Raw genomic sequence first — 16,296 nt, 5'->3', positions numbered from 1 at the left:
TGGCCTCTTCTCCAAGCAGACACAAGTTAGTCCTTTCTTTCTCAAACTGTGTGTCAAGTCTTTCATTAGCAGTTTGAGATGCTTCTTCCAGAAACTTTATATATATTTGCATTGGTGCAAATCCCTCCTGAATTTGAACCAAGCATTCTCTTGCTGTCTCCCCGAGTCTCAGGATCTAGACTGACAACCTCACTAGCAACAGCCTTTTTCTTCCTTTTTTTCTTTTTTCCAGATTTAGTACAATCTATCCTTTCTCTTTCTGAAGGCATAGTACTACTCACTTCCGCAATTCTAGTACTACACTCCCTATCTTCACTATTCCTTCCCTCTCTCACTAGAGGTATACTTGCACAGGCTCCCACATGGGCGTTGGCTGCACTCATTGCACCCTGTTCACATACTGACTGCATTTGGGAAACATATTGACACATATTAGGCACATAATATATTCCACCATCCCCCACACATGACCTGCCAGGGTGAACGGACTTTTCTTGCCCCACCCGGTCAGCAACACAGTTCTTAGACCAACTTTCTTTAAATGTCCATTCATACTGGGCGGCTTCCACGGTGTCAGTTCTTTGCAGTCTCTGCCGCCAGATCCATCATTCATTAAAAAATATAACATTATATAACTATTCAATATCCATTTTCCTCGTCCATTTGTAAGGTCATCAGCAGCTATTACTTTAGTACTATATTCTAGATATGATATATATATATATATATATATATATATATATATATATATATATATATATATATAAACAATCTTATATTGAAATATTTTAAAACTAAATAAATTATGCATATAACCCATTTTTAAAATTTATTTATTTTTAAAATATTTAATATAAGATCGTTATATATATATATATATCATGTCTAGAATATAGTACTAAAGTAATAGCTGCTGATGCCCTTACAAATGGACGAGGAAAATGGATATTGAATAGTTATATAATGTTATATGTTATATTTTTTAATGATTGATGGATCCGATCATGTTATACAATGATGCACTATGTTTCTGGTAGAGACTGTAGTATAAAGCCCCATTTTTATGAATGAGTGTAATGACGTGGGTCTTATCACGTGATGAGAATGACGTATGGCGTCACGTGAGGACCTCGTGATACCAAGATGGCGCCGAGACACGGCGCCCACCGAGAACATGTGTTTGTAAGTAGGAATAATTTTATTGTGTTTATAAAGATGTGAATTTGTGAATAGATGTATTGCTTGAGAAAGGCGGCCATGTACCGCCGAAACGCGTTGCAATAAAGTACAGTATAAGAATATTATTGCTTCCTTGGTTCTGGAGCGCGGGGGTATTTTTGCTATTGGATCTTCTTTGGATATATACAGCCCTACGAGGGCTGCAACCCCGGGACGTCTCTCCTATTGTTTGGATTGTGGACCAGGATTTGTTTGAGGCTATCGTGGACTTTGGGTGCCGGTGGCTTCGCTGTCCAGAGGAGTCCACTGTGCACCAGGTGAGTTGACACTCACTATTCCATGTAATGACTTTCTGTTTTTATATGAGGCGCTGAAATATTGTTCTTTCAATTTTTGCTCCTCAAAATTTTACTTTTGCCATGTATAGCTGCCTGGACACCATTTACATTGACATTGTTTTTTTTTTTTTTAATTAACTGCAACTAGGGCTTAATTTTGGAATAGGGCTTAAAGTTCAAGCATCCTTAAAAATCCTGAAAAATCCTGTTAGGGTTTATTTCTGCGGTAGGTTTTATCTCCAGGGAAACAGGGTACAGGGATTAACAAAGAACCTGGTGCTTGCGGGCACAGACACATAAACGCATGCAAATTCCTAAGCAAGCATATATTCTCATGAAAATGAGCAAACAAGCGAATCCGCACCCCTTCACCCATTTTGTCTTTAATTATTATAAAGCTCCCATGGTTTGACACATCCTTAAGGCCCCAAAGTCACATCTAAACAGCTGGACCTCATATGCTGATCTACATACTTCAGGCAATACTTTTACCAACTTCCCTAGTAAGCTACATGTGATAGCAGAGCGTTGATCAGCGGCGTACACTACTGCCTTACAGCCCCTGATCAGCGGCGTACACTACTGCCTTACAGCCCCTGATCAGCGGCATACACTACTGCCTTACAGCCGCTGATCAATCGCTCTACCTGAAAAACAGAATTAATAGGTACCAGATTATGCCATCTTTGAAAGAAAGCAATACCCGACAATACCTTCCAAACTGAGCTATATGAGCCGCATCCTAAATGTTAGATTCTTCTTCCCTGAATTGCTGCATCAGCAAACAAGACTATGAAATAGCAGCCGCATTAATCTCACAGCGACCATCTCTAACCCTCAGTAAGAGGTTATATGTTAGACATAATCTGACTACGAACTAACTCCTGCCGACCAGCTCTGACCAACAATCACTCCATAGCCATTATCCACTGATGTCAGCACCTAATCATAGCTCATCCGCTTCCACAAACTGTCATCACCAAGCTGACTGACCATTATGTCTGTCACCGATACCAACCATACCACTAGATCCTGCTTTAGCTCCCTTGACACCTGTGCATGTGATGTATTGGTCTTCCAACCGCACATCACCACACATGACCTGCGGGAATACCTGCGACCAATAATAATTACCCGTGAAGCAAAGAAGAACTGACCTGCTAACTGCTGCAACTCCCTCCATGTAATCGTCCTTCATACGTAATGTCTGACTAATTAAACCCATAAACTATACACCCCTGAGATTGGCAATTGGAACAACCATCACAATGCTATCAATTGAATACCTAAAAACTCCAACCGAGTACATGGCCATATCATTTTTCCCGTTCGCCAGTGGCACCCCAAAATCCTCCATCCTGACCACATGCCCTCTAAAACTTGTGCACCCCTCCTTACCCTGATGCCCCATAAACAACAATCATCTAAGTAGTGTATTACACGAACATCAGGAGATTCCTTCCTCCCACCTACTCTAACAATGAGGATAGTTCTAAATAATAGTAGGATGCCTTAGATCCCATCGGTAACGCCAAACCGGAAACCACAATAATTAAAACCTCAACCAATAAGAAGTTATCCAAATACTGCATCACATGACCGAAGTGCCATATCAAAGCCAATGTAGTCACATGATGCATATCTTAATGCCAGCAGCTCAGGAGCCCCTCAGCATTCAGATACAACTGCTTGGGGTAAGATGATAAATCACTGAGAGGAGATAAACTCTTTGTGGCATCACCCTTAAAGGGGACAACCTCAAACTGAAAAAAGGGGGGTATCAAAATGACCGGCAACTCTGCCCTCAGCTACGTGCTTAGCAATTTAACTACCTCAGGGTGAAGTCACACGAACGTCTATCGGCTCGGTTTTCACGCCGAGCCGATATACGTTGTCCTCGTGTGCAGGGGGGGGGGAGGATGGAAGAGCCAAGTGCAGGAACTGAGCTCCCGGCCCCCTCTCCGCCTCCTCTCCGCCCCTCTGCACTATTTGTAATGGGAAGAGGTGGGGCGGGGCTAAGGTCCGTGAATTAGCCCCACCCCCATCCCACCTCTCCCCACTGCAAATAGTGCAGAGGGGCGGAGAGGAGGCAGAGAGGGGGGCGGGAGCTCAGTTCCTGCACTTGGCTCTTCCATCCTCCCCCCCTGCACACGAGGACAACGTATATCGGCTGGGCGTGAAAACCGAGCCGATATACGTTCGTGGGACTTCACCCTCAGGATCATAAACAACTGAAATTAACTTATTAACCCCTTGCAGCTGAGTCCCATTTACTCATGCACATATAGGCTGTATCAGGAGCCTTCTTTTATGAGCCGGGCCTACTTCCAATATGAGAGCCTCACTGGAGTCTGGCCCTATTGCAGGAAATTCTCTATTTCCTGGATGCAAGGAATTTGTACTGATTTCTGAGTAAAACAACAATAAATGGATGAGACTGGCACAATATGAGCCCTCATGTCAGCACCCACACCGCTCCATTACCTCGATCCCATAAATGTAACCACACATCCAGGTAGTGAGGTGCCCCAACGATGTCTAACAACCACCTAACTAGTTACACCGAGGAAACACCAACATCGCGGTAACCATTATTAACCATCTCTGTTCCTCCGGTCATCATTAGATTCTGCTTCTTTATATGAAAGTAACAGTTATAAAATAACAAGTAATTATAAACTAAATCTGACTAACAGCAGCAGCCACCTCAACCACTCTGTGGTTACCTCACAGCCGACAGTCTGCATACAGTGGTTACCTCACAGCTGATAGTCTGCATACAGTGGTTACCTCACAGCTGACAGTCTGCATGCAGTGGTTACCTCACAGCCGACAGTCTGCATACAGTGGTTACCTCACAGCTGATAGTCTGCATACAGTGGTTACCTCACAGCTGATAGTCTGCATACAGTGGTTACCTCACAGCCGACAGTCTGCATACAGTGGTTACCTCACAGCCGACAGTCTGCATACAGTGGTTACCTCACAGCTGATAGTCTGCATACAGTGGTTACCTCACAGCCGACAGTCTGCATACAGTGGTTACCTCACAGCTGACAGTCTGCATACAGTGGTTACCTCACAGCTGACAGTCTGCATACAGTGGTTACCACACAGCTGACAGTCTGCAGAATAGGTGACCAGTGTCGGGGGTCTGGAACGCAGACCGAAATGCGAATGTTGCCTGTATCCAAATTAAGAGGAAATATTATATTGAGTACTCATAGAGAACCATAATAAGCCACTACACAGACCGTCTAGTGATATCAGTATGAGTTCTGTTTATTGTTGTACATTGCTAGTTTATATGCAAGTTGTAAAGAAGGCGTTTCCAAATGTTAACTGATACCTAGTTTCTTATTTAGTTTCAATCTACTTTTGCTGACTAAGTCCACATTCCAACAGGTTACAACATGACTGTAAATCAAAAAGCTTTCTAAACAAAAGGTATCAACAAAACTGTTTGAAGTAGACATAAAACAGTTACAATGTGATAATAAAGGTTGACTCCTGGCTGTCTACTGGCTGAGTACTTTTGTTATTTACATTTCTTGTTTGACTAGAAATGTAATCTTCAAAGTCCATCAACAATTTGCACATCAAAAGAGGGGACATTGTTTCTAGTTTACACATAGAACTGGTTCAGCCACCTACTCGGGAGTCAGCACAAAGTTGATAAGTTGGTATTCAGTAAGATAGCTGAATAAAATCTAATTAATCATACATTTAGTATTCTAAAATCAATATTCAAATAGACTCTTGAATATACCTTTTTACATATGATTCTACATCCAAATTCTACTAGCAACTTCCGGAATGTTTTACATATAATACATAACATTATATAACCAAATAACTAATGTCACATTTATTACACTGTTCCCTTATCTTTCTTATGTTAGGTTATGAAAAATATTGATTGACCCCTATCATTCCCCCATTTGGACATCAGAGCCACCATTATCTCCTGGTTCTGTCACCCATAGGTGCTGGGTTCCCAGGTAAGAATGGTGCACTCTATGTCCATCTAGGATATGAAGACATAATATCAAATATTGCAAGTCAATCAAGTTTACAATACAGTAATCTTAGATTTATCAACATAAATATCATCATCGTCATATTAGACACTGAAATGGGTGTAGAAAATCGACATTCATTACATTTAGCTACACATGAAATTATTACTTTTATTGCAATATACACATAAGATTATACTAGTCGGACGATTGCAGAGTATTTGAGAATCTTTAGTAGCTGTTACTTCTGTTGCCTTAATTTGTTGGCATTTCCCGATTTCATTAGAGTCACAAGTAAAATTACAACATTCTTCAGCCAACGCAACATTTCTCACCTAAAACCGAGGTATATTCGTCCAATGTGTATATTCAATGGTATCGCAATGGGGACAATATTCAAATATATTAAGGAAGGTGTTTTCCTGAACAACATTGTCATCTACTACATCACTATCATTGTGAACTATTGAGCATATGTCTCGAAGAGTCTCTACAGGAGTGGGGACAGATAATAGACAAGTCCGCAAAATGTCCTCTCCACTCCTGAGGTTGGGCATACACATGTGGGAAATATTTGCCCATCCAGTCCATCGCTTCTCCATGTGGATCGTTCGTAGTGGTGTTTCCCAATAAGAAGACAGTCCAATAAGACAAAATGCAAAAGTCAAAGTCAAAATGTCCAGTACCTCCCCCACCCAAACAACGCCGGGATCCCACCCATCACTTTTCCTCTGGCTCGGGAACTTTCTTGCAGTGGGAGGCATGTATCCACTTTTACAGAAGTAGGTGTTGACAACAGAACTTGGTATGGTCGTCAAACCTTGGGTCCAAGGCCTTTATTACGTGTCTTTTTGCGACCACCCAATCTCCAGGCTGCAAGAAATGAGTCCCCTCTAGGTTGTCAGGGTCTGGAATTGGGGAAAACACTAGATCGGGTGTTATTTTCAGTTTACGACATAGTTCTTGTACATATTCAATAACCTTATCACACCCCTGCTGTAGGGCCTGTGGATGGTACAGGCCTAATCTTGGCATAGAGCCAAACAACACTTCTTTTAACTTAAGCATATCATTTTAGTTCTTTCAACTTTGTTAAACTCTGCGGGTGGTATGGAGTGTAAAACGCTTGTTCCACCCCAAGGCTGACATCACCTCTCGCATCACTTCACCTGTAAATTGTGTACCTCCGTCACTCTCAATTGTCTCTGGTACCCCAAATCTACATACAAGTTCTGACACAAGTTTAGTCACTGTACATTGTGTGGTGGCTTTGAACAGGTCCACGCACACAAGGACGTACTCATACCTGCCTGATTTGGGAAGCTGGATGTAATCGATTTGTAATCTCTGAATAGGATACAGTGGTTTGGGTGTGCACTTCACATGCCTTCACATATGCCTTTGCCAACCTGTCGAACCCTGGAGCATACCATACCTTGTCCATAACAGAAACCATGGCATTCCGAGAGGCATGCACTTTCCCGTGAGCTAGGACGGGGAGGTGGGGGTAGGCAGCCGCTGGTACATCATCTACGTCCCGTAGGACGCCAAATCCCAAATCAACAAGAGTGGTGGGACCAAGATCCAACTTACAGCACAAGGGGTCTTGCGTCCTGTCCAGGAGGGCTGCAGCCTTGGCTGCCCTATCCCTTGCTCTCTGGTGACTGCCCCTGCGTGTGTGCTTTAACCTTTATTATGGCCACCTGTCCTGGCAACATGATAGCTTAATGGGCTTGCCTTGTGCCGTGAGAAAGCTCCTGGACCGCCAGATGGGTCCATAATCGTGTGCAGTACCAAAGGCGTACCTGGAATCAGTGTAGATGCTGGCAGTGGTACTTTTCGCAATCGTACAGGCCTCAGTTCCTGCGCTGACATGTATGGCGGCAGTGGTTTTTGTACAAGTATCTCATTCAGTGTGACTACTTCAAAACCTGTTACAAACCCTCCTTCGTCATTCAGGTATCTAGATCCATCCACAAACATTTCAAGGTGGGGGTTTAGGAGGGGTTTGTCAGTGACATGTGCGAACCCAGCTGTCACAATCATGCTGGTGTTCTGCGTCAAAGGCCTCCTCTTCATCAGTCAGAGAATTTGCAAAAAGCTGGTCCTCTGTACTTACTCCCCCATTTGAATCAGTGTCACCTAATGGTAATAAGGTGGCCGGATTCAAAGTGGTGCAACGTTGAAATGAGACATTGGATGAAGAGTGTAAATGCAAGTTCCATTTTGATCTGTCTAGCAAGAGACAGATGTCTACGGCTTACCTGTGTCAGGATACCATGTATGTCATGTGGGGTGTAGATCACCATGGTGTGATCTAAGAAGTTTCTCTTTGCTGGCTTTGCAGCCATTCTACTCTGATGGAGGAAACACAAAAGGCTTAGTGATGCATTGAGGTAACTATTTGTGTCAGCAGTACATAAAAGAAAATAAAAATAAATCATCAACATATTACAAGAGGGCGGTGCCCTTGGGAATTGGCCAGGCGTCTAATACCAGTTTCATGAATCTGGTGAACTGGTATTGGGCTATACTGTGCCCCTTGTGGCAGCACTATCCAACAGTACTGCTTTCCTCTGAAATTAAATACAAACAAATACAGACAGTCTGTCGAGGTCCGTCTGACTGGTAGCCCAAAGGCTCGAAGGAACGACACTAAGAACTTGTTTCTCTGCGTGCGTAAAAGTGAAGACAGGTAGAGGTGTTGCTAGGTCTGCTGCCATCCGACAGAAGGTCGGGTGACTTTCAGACCTGGGGTGTATACAAGCCTCACCGGACGGGTGAAGTTCAATACAAGATCCCAAGGATCCCATCATTTCGGTTCCTAATATGCTTTCAGGACTTTCCAGCACAAGGAAGCGCATGAGGCATCGTGACCCTTTAAACATTACCTCTAGTGGTTCAGTTTCTGCCAGCTGAATTGGCACTCCTGAAACCCCTTGCACCAATTACTGCTAGACAATCAGGCTGGTATTCTATTTAAAATAGATCAGAACCTTGTTGCAAAAAAAATTAAATTAAAAATTTAGAAATTGCTGACCTGCAATACCTGGATCAATTATGTCAGATGTCCAGTTCCTTGGGCTAAGCAATGACTCAGGAATTGGAGTTTGTCTTGGAGGTGGCTTACTATTTGTCAGGACCTGCGGAAAGCTGAGTTTCTGCAGTAGCTATCAAGACAAATACATGAGCCGGATCTACCAAGAGAGCAGTTAGTTTACAAACCTCCTCTGAACTGTAACTTGAGGTCTCAACCCATATCGATCCATCCGGTGAAAATTTGATGGATGCAGATAAGGCTTGTAAGATATTAGTGCAAATAACAGAGACATGAATTACAACAAGGCAGAATAATCCACAAACATCTATCCACATTAAAATATGATATTCTTTAAGCAAATTCATTATTAATCTGATCCTGCCTGCAATGTCTCATCAAATTTGAGAAGAGAAAAAAAAAACTTTTCCTAACTGCCCAAGCTCCTCACCCCCTCCCTTTGTAGACAAAAGAAGGATGAAACATTACCTACTTTTACATTATCTAGCTCCACCCCTTCGATGCTGGTCGTCTGCATGTCTCTCCTACAGAACATTCTCTCAGAGACAATGCAGTACTAACAGCATTTAGCAGTGATATAGACATCCAACCAATTACAGAACTGACATTTACCCAAAAAGCAAAAATATATATATCTTAAAATCCCTATGTTCTCTATTTTTAAGACCGTATAATTCACATAATTCATTACAAGTTTCTTATTTCATCAGCGTCTTTCTTCCTTTCTATGACACTGAATTTTATCTCTATGAAACAATAGCTAAGATATTAATAAGCAACTAAAACATTCAGACTTTAAACAGCATTAATTATTAGTAATTACAAGACGTATACTTCTCTCCTAGGCTGGTCTGTGTTGAGGGTGGAGCAAGACCTCTTCCTATTGTTCTTCCCTCCCATCTCCTTACATCACCTAGCTCCACCCCCTGTGGTCTGGCTCAGCGTTTGGTCTTTCTTGCCTCATTTAGTTTCTAGCCACCGGACAGTATATACCATATAACACAATCTAACTCTCATATGGGCCCTTCATTAATACACAAATTCACACTCACTGGGGTTTTCATTCACTCATATACAGACTGATAAGTATCTCATGTGAAGTAGAAACTGGGATTGTATTTACTGTTCATAGAACTTCCCATATTGAACAAAGTATATATATATAAGAAAAACTCTTATGTACCGCGGTTTTTACATATTTTGTTCAGAATAGGCTATCCAATGACAAACATAATACAACTTATGCCCATTTCCACCCACATACTTATATTCACCACTCCAGATAGCAACTATTATCACCGTTCATTGTTAAACCTTAACTCATTGAACCTTCAGCTAAAATAGTTTACATCAACTTTTTCTTTTTACTTTCTTGTAACAAGTTATACTACACATTCTTTGTTCCCTATTAACCTGCACAGTCTGCTCACACCATTCACTACTACAGAGACAATACAAAACCCCCCCATAGCTCACACCTTCTTTACACTCAGGAAAAAAAAAAAAAACACACAGTATATATATACTTCATTGTTCTTTTGAACCCCCACAGATGTGAGTGGGGTATAACTTTCTTACACTTACATGAAGAAGACTAAGACGTACAACAAAGATTAGTTTACATAACAACAAGACTTACAAGACAAACAATAGTGGTTTTCATTGGGACAGATTCGGGCGATGCGGTGCGTTGTCGCCGCTGGGAGTGGTGCCCTGATCTGTCTCCTGATCATGAGGTTTCTTGGGACAAGGGCAATTCTTGGCCAGGTGGCCATTCTTGTGGCAATTATAACACTTACGTATTCCTCTGTTGGGTCTGTCCTGGAACTGCACCTTCCCCCCTTGGTTGCTATAGTATTTAACCGCCGCTACAGGGCGCTTCTCATCCATAGCAAACCCTACTGCCTTTTTATACAAGTCCATGGGCTTGGCTTGTCGCCAGCCGGGGGTACATGCCTTTACTTTATCTGCCAATGATGGGCCGATGCCTTGCATGAACACCTCACACATCATTGGGTAGTACACTTCATCTGCACAGAGGGTGAAACCAATGTCCATAGCCTTCGTTCCCAGCCTACCAAAATAACATTCAATAGTTTCATTCTTTTCCCGTCTACACATAGTTAAAGCCGTTTGTCTTCGTAAAGGGTTTTGTTGTCCGCACCTGGGACAATCCTGACAGGAAGAATGTCGGAGCTGTCCGCGGTTGGTAGGACCGGGTACATCCTAGCCGGGTTTGGCACCGGGGGTGAGTACACAAGTATGCCGTCATCCCTCGGTGCACAATCCCATTGTTCTACATTTACCTTTTTGCTATATCTTATTATGGCCTCTACTCCTTTTTCTAGACCGGCGTTTCTGATATCTTTCATGCTTTTTCCCGTACTATTGCCAGGACCCATAGTTAAAGGTTCCCGCTTTTCTAAGTCCTATCTGTATATATATTTTATACGTTTTTTGTCTGCGTACGTCTCCCCCTTCCCTTTCTCTTATGGACTTACCTCTTGATTTACCACTGTTACACAGCATTGAGGATGCATACGGCTTTCCTCAGATAAATCTGGCGGTCCCTTCTTACCAAGCCCGCAGCTGGCAGGACAATTATTTCTCACACAGACCTCTATTTCCCACTATTCATCACTAAGTAAACAGGACCTTATTTCACACAGTACACTAAGGACCCCTGGTCCCTGGTCCTGGAATAGTTTTACGGACTCCTTAAGGGGGGGGGGGGGTTAGGGGAGACCAGACCTCTCTTCTAAGGGAACTTCTGGTGATATTATAACAGACTCAGTAAAAGCAAATTATGGCTTACATGACACAGACTATCAACGTACAGATTTCAACAATTACTACAGGCAACATGGCAATATACACACAAGGGTTCTTCCGTCTAGCATGGTTACTAAGAACACCGTAAATAACAGGCAGAAGCGTCCTATATAACATGTAGCAACTCACCCCCTGTAGACACGAGACTGAATGAAGCCAGGAGAGCCCAGAGCTTGAGTGGTAAGTCAAGAGCTTACCGTATACCGGTGTTTTGTAGATCTGGAGTCCCGTGGCCTCTGGTCCGGCTGGTCGGCAGGTAGTGTAGTCAGGTATCGGCTGCAGGTAAGGAGTTAGCTTCTGCTCCACGTGTCGGGTGCCAAATAAACTGTCGGGGGTCTGGAACGCAGACCGAAATGCGAATGTTGCCTGTATCCAAATTAAGATGAAATATTATATTGAGTACTCATAGAGAACCATAATAAGCCACTACACAGACCGTCTAGTGATATCAGTATGAGTTCTGTTTATTGTTGTACATTGCTAGTTTATATGCAAGTTGTAAAGAAGGCGTTTCCAAATGTTAACTGATACCTAGTTTCTTATTTAGTTTCAATCTACTTTTGCTGACTAAGTCCACATTCCAACAGGTTACAACATGACTGTAAATCAAAAAGCTTTCTAAACAAAAGGTATCAACAAAACTGTTTGAAGTAGACATAAAACAGTTACAATGTGATAATAAAGGTTGACTCCTGGCTGTCTACTGGCTGAGTACTTTTGTTATTTACATTTCTTGTTTGACTAGAAATGTAATCTTCAAAGTCCATCAACAATTTGCACATCAAAAGAGGGGACATTGTTTCTAGTTTACACATAGAACTGGTTCAGCCACCTACTCGGGAGTCAGCACAAAGTTGATAAGTTGGTATTCAGTAAGATAGCTGAATAAAATCTAATTAATCATACATTTAGTATTCTAAAATCAATATTCAAATAGACTCTTGAATATACCTTTTTACATATGATTCTACATCCAAATTCTACTAGCAACTTCCGGAATGTTTTACATATAATACATAACATTATATAACCAAATAACTAATGTCACATTTATTACACTGTTCCCTTATCTTTCTTATGTTAGGTTATGAAAAATATTGATTGACCCCTATCACCAGTTATCTCACAGCTGACAGATACCAAGTAGTGGTTACCTCAGAGCTGACAGTCTGCATACAGTGGTTACCTCACAGCTGACAGTCTGCATACAGTGGTTACCTCACAGCTGATAGTCTGCATACAGTGGTTACCTCACAGCTGATAGTCTGCATACAGTGGTTACCTCACAGCTGATAGTCTGCATACAGTGGTTACCTCACAGCTGATAGTCTGCATACAGTGGTTACCTCACAGCTGACAGTCTGCATACAGTGGTTACCTCACAGCTGATAGTCTGCATACAGTGGTTACCTCACAGCTGATAGTCTGCATACAGTGGTTACCTCACAGCTGACAGTCTGCATACAGTGGTTACCTCAGAGCTGACAGTCTGCATACAGTGGTTACCTCACAGCTGACAGTCTGCATACAGTGGTTACCTCACAGCCGACAGTCTGCATGCAGTGGTTACCTCACAGCTGACAGTCTGCATACAGTGGTTACCTCACAGCTGACAGTCTGCATACAGTGGTTACCTCACAGCCGACAGTCTGCATACAGTGGTTACCTCACAGCCAACAGTCTGCATACAGTGGTTACCTCACAGCCGACAGTCTGCATGCAGTGGTTACCTCACAGCTGACAGTCTGCATACAGTGGTTACCTCACAGCTGACAGTCTGCATACAGTGGTTACCTCACAGCCTACTGCCTGCATACAGTGGTTACCTCACAGCTGACAGTCTGCATACAGTGGTTACCTCACAGCTGATAGTCTGCATACAGTGGTTACCTCACAGCTGATAGTCTGCATACAGTGGTTACCTCACAGCTGACAGTCTGCATACAGTGGTTACCTCAGAGCTGACAGTCTGCATACAGTGGTTACCTCACAGCTGACAGTCTGCATACAGTGGTTACCTCACAGCCGACAGTCTGCATGCAGTGGTTACCTCACAGCTGACAGTCTGCATACAGTGGTTACCTCACAGCTGACAGTCTGCATACAGTGGTTACCTCACAGCCGACAGTCTGCATACAGTGGTTACCTCACAGCCAACAGTCTGCATACAGTGGTTACCTCACAGCCGACAGTCTGCATGCAGTGGTTACCTCACAGCTGACAGTCTGCATACAGTGGTTACCTCACAGCTGACAGTCTGCATACAGTGGTTACCTCACAGCCTACTGCCTGCATACAGTGGTTACCTCACAGCTGACAGTCTGCATACAGTGGTTACCTCACAGCTGATAGTCTGCAGAATAGGTGAGCAGTTATCTCACAGCTGACAGATACCAAGTAGTGGTTACCTCAGAGATGACAGTCTCCATACAATGGACAGTCTCCTGCAGTGCTCAGCTACCTCAGTGCAGTGGCCAGTTACCTCAGAACAGTCTCCTGCAGCGCTGTTACCTCAGTGCAGTGCTCAGTTATCTCAGAGCAACGCTCAGTCACCTCAGAGCTCAGTTACCTCAGAGCTCAGTTATCTCAGAGCTCAGTTATCTCAGAGCAGCGCTCAGTCACCTCAGAGCTCAGTCACCTCAGAGCTCAGTCACCCCAGAGCTCAGTCACCTCAGAGCTCAGTCACCTCAGAGCTCAGTCACCTCAGCGCTCAGTCACCTCAGAGCTCAGTCACCTCAGCTCAGACATGATACCATTAATAAAACACAATTGTTAAGCAGACATACATTCCCTATCATCACCCTGACTCGCCCTTTCTTTACAGCCTAGTAAGGGTGACTACCCACTACAGTTTTTTTTCACTGCGAAATTCGCAGCGTTTTTTTTCTACAGGGGTCTATGGGACTTGTAATGTTAAAATCGCGATCACGCAAAATCGCGATTTGGCGGTAAATTGCGATTTTGCGCGATCGCGATTTTAACATTACAAGTCCCATAGACCCCTGCAGAAAAAAAACGCTGCGAATTTTGCAGTGAAAAAAAACTGTAGTGGGTAGTCACCCTAAGGGTTAACACTAACACATTTAAAACTGACAAATCTACCTTAGGGGGCGCTCACATGACGGCCCCCCCAGCAGACAGAAAGTATAATGGAAAGATTCACATGTCTTCCCCATAATGGACACACTCCTGGCTCCGGCCCGCTAAAAAAACTAACACAAAAACCGCCGTGCGAAATCACTCCCAACTGGTACACAAGCTAAATCCTTCTATACACCAGTGCCAGTAACCAGGAGTACCACCTGGTTACCGGGGGTCTCACCACTTGTAGAGCTACACCTGCACCCTGCAAATGCAGCAGCACAGGACTTGGCAGAGGTGCCGTCGCCATCTTGTAGAGCTTCACCCGTACCCTGCATGTGCAGCAGCACAGGACTTGGTGTTGTCATCTGGTGGCACTGTTCCTGCTAGTGTTGGCATTTGCTGGGCACTGTTCCCGCTGCCAGGTTTCAGTCACCTCGGATCGGATGAAGGTAAAAGCAGCCTCTGTGTTAGCTTCGCTGGTGGTTCTCTACTGACAAGTCCTCAGATACAAGCGTTCACACAATGTCCTCTACCTGTTCAGCTCCTCCTGGCCTGCGCTTCTGACAAGTCCTAAGCTGAAGCACAGGGGGGATTCCAGACATCTGTGCAGCTATTTCTCACCGCCCGCTTCATACACACCGATGATCAGCTGCTGCAGAAGGTCCTCCATCTTCACAGAGGATCTGAAGCTGAGACACGAATTGTGAGGGAAGCTGACAGGAACAGGGAGCTGTCACCTGGATGCTGCTTGCTGCTTCCTTTCCAGATGATGATGGCCCACATCTCTGCACCTCCATATCTCACTGCTGTTCCTCTCAGCTTGTTCCTTTGGGCCAATCACCAGCCACTGTCAGGCCACAAGATTCTGCCTGACAACCACGGGCATTTCCCGCCATTTTTCTTCAGCCAATCATTTGCTGATGCCAACCAGTCCATCACTGGGCAGAACTCACTCTCTGCCATCTCATCTGACCCAGTAATGACCTTTGTAACATATCTTGGTTAACCAGAAAACCTCTTCCATAGAGAGTGACATATCATCCATCCATCATGTACATAAAGCTCCCAGATCCCATGAGGCTCCATAGAGGGTGACATATCATCCATCCATCATGTACATAAAGCTCCCAGATTCCATGAGGCTCCATAGAAGGTGACATATCATCCATCCATCATGTACATAAAGCTCCCAGATCCCAGAGGCTCCATAGAAGGTGACATATCATCCATCATGTACATAAAGCTCCCAGATCCCATGAGGCTTTCCCTCCTAACTGTCCCTCAAGCCTTACATTCTGTCTGGTTTCAGTTTTTTTGATGGAAAAAGGCTGACCTATAGGAATTTATTTCACATTCTAAAAAACGAAAAGTGGTAGAATATTGGTTTTCATTTTTTTTACAGTGTAATCTATGGGGAACAGACTATTCTGTATTCTGTTTTACGGATCCTTTTAATTTGACTGCACATGTGCAGTTGTAGGATAGAGCTACATTTCAACAAAAACCTGATCCATTGCACACTGATTATGGGCATGTTCACACGTAGTGGAAATTCAGCTGATTTTTCACAGCAGAAAATCCGTGCCAAAACCTGCAGCATTTCTGCATCAAAAACCAAGTCAAAATCCACCCCATCGGTATAGAATTTGATCCGGCTGATTTTAGCCTGCACAAAAGGGCGCTCCTCCAAATACTGAGCGTTGCCGGCCCCAGGGGCTCAGCGCGCATCGGCATCCTTTACTGAGTGCCACCGTCTTTCTCCCGGAAACAGGCAGCTCAGTTGCAC

The 16,296-nt window shown here is 43.6% G+C and overlaps 1 pseudogene; it reads left to right on the top strand.

Moving 5' to 3' along the window:
- LOC136578716 (oocyte zinc finger protein XlCOF7.1-like) overlaps window positions 1-16,296 on the top strand; it is a 163,011-nt pseudogene that overhangs the window by 75,005 nt on the left and 71,710 nt on the right.

Source organism: Eleutherodactylus coqui, chromosome 9 (genome assembly GCF_035609145.1).
Source record: "Eleutherodactylus coqui strain aEleCoq1 chromosome 9, aEleCoq1.hap1, whole genome shotgun sequence".
NCBI lineage: Eukaryota > Metazoa > Chordata > Amphibia > Anura > Eleutherodactylidae > Eleutherodactylus > Eleutherodactylus coqui.
Note: the sequence above shows the minus strand (reverse complement) of the source record. Positions and strands in the feature narration are given on the sequence as shown.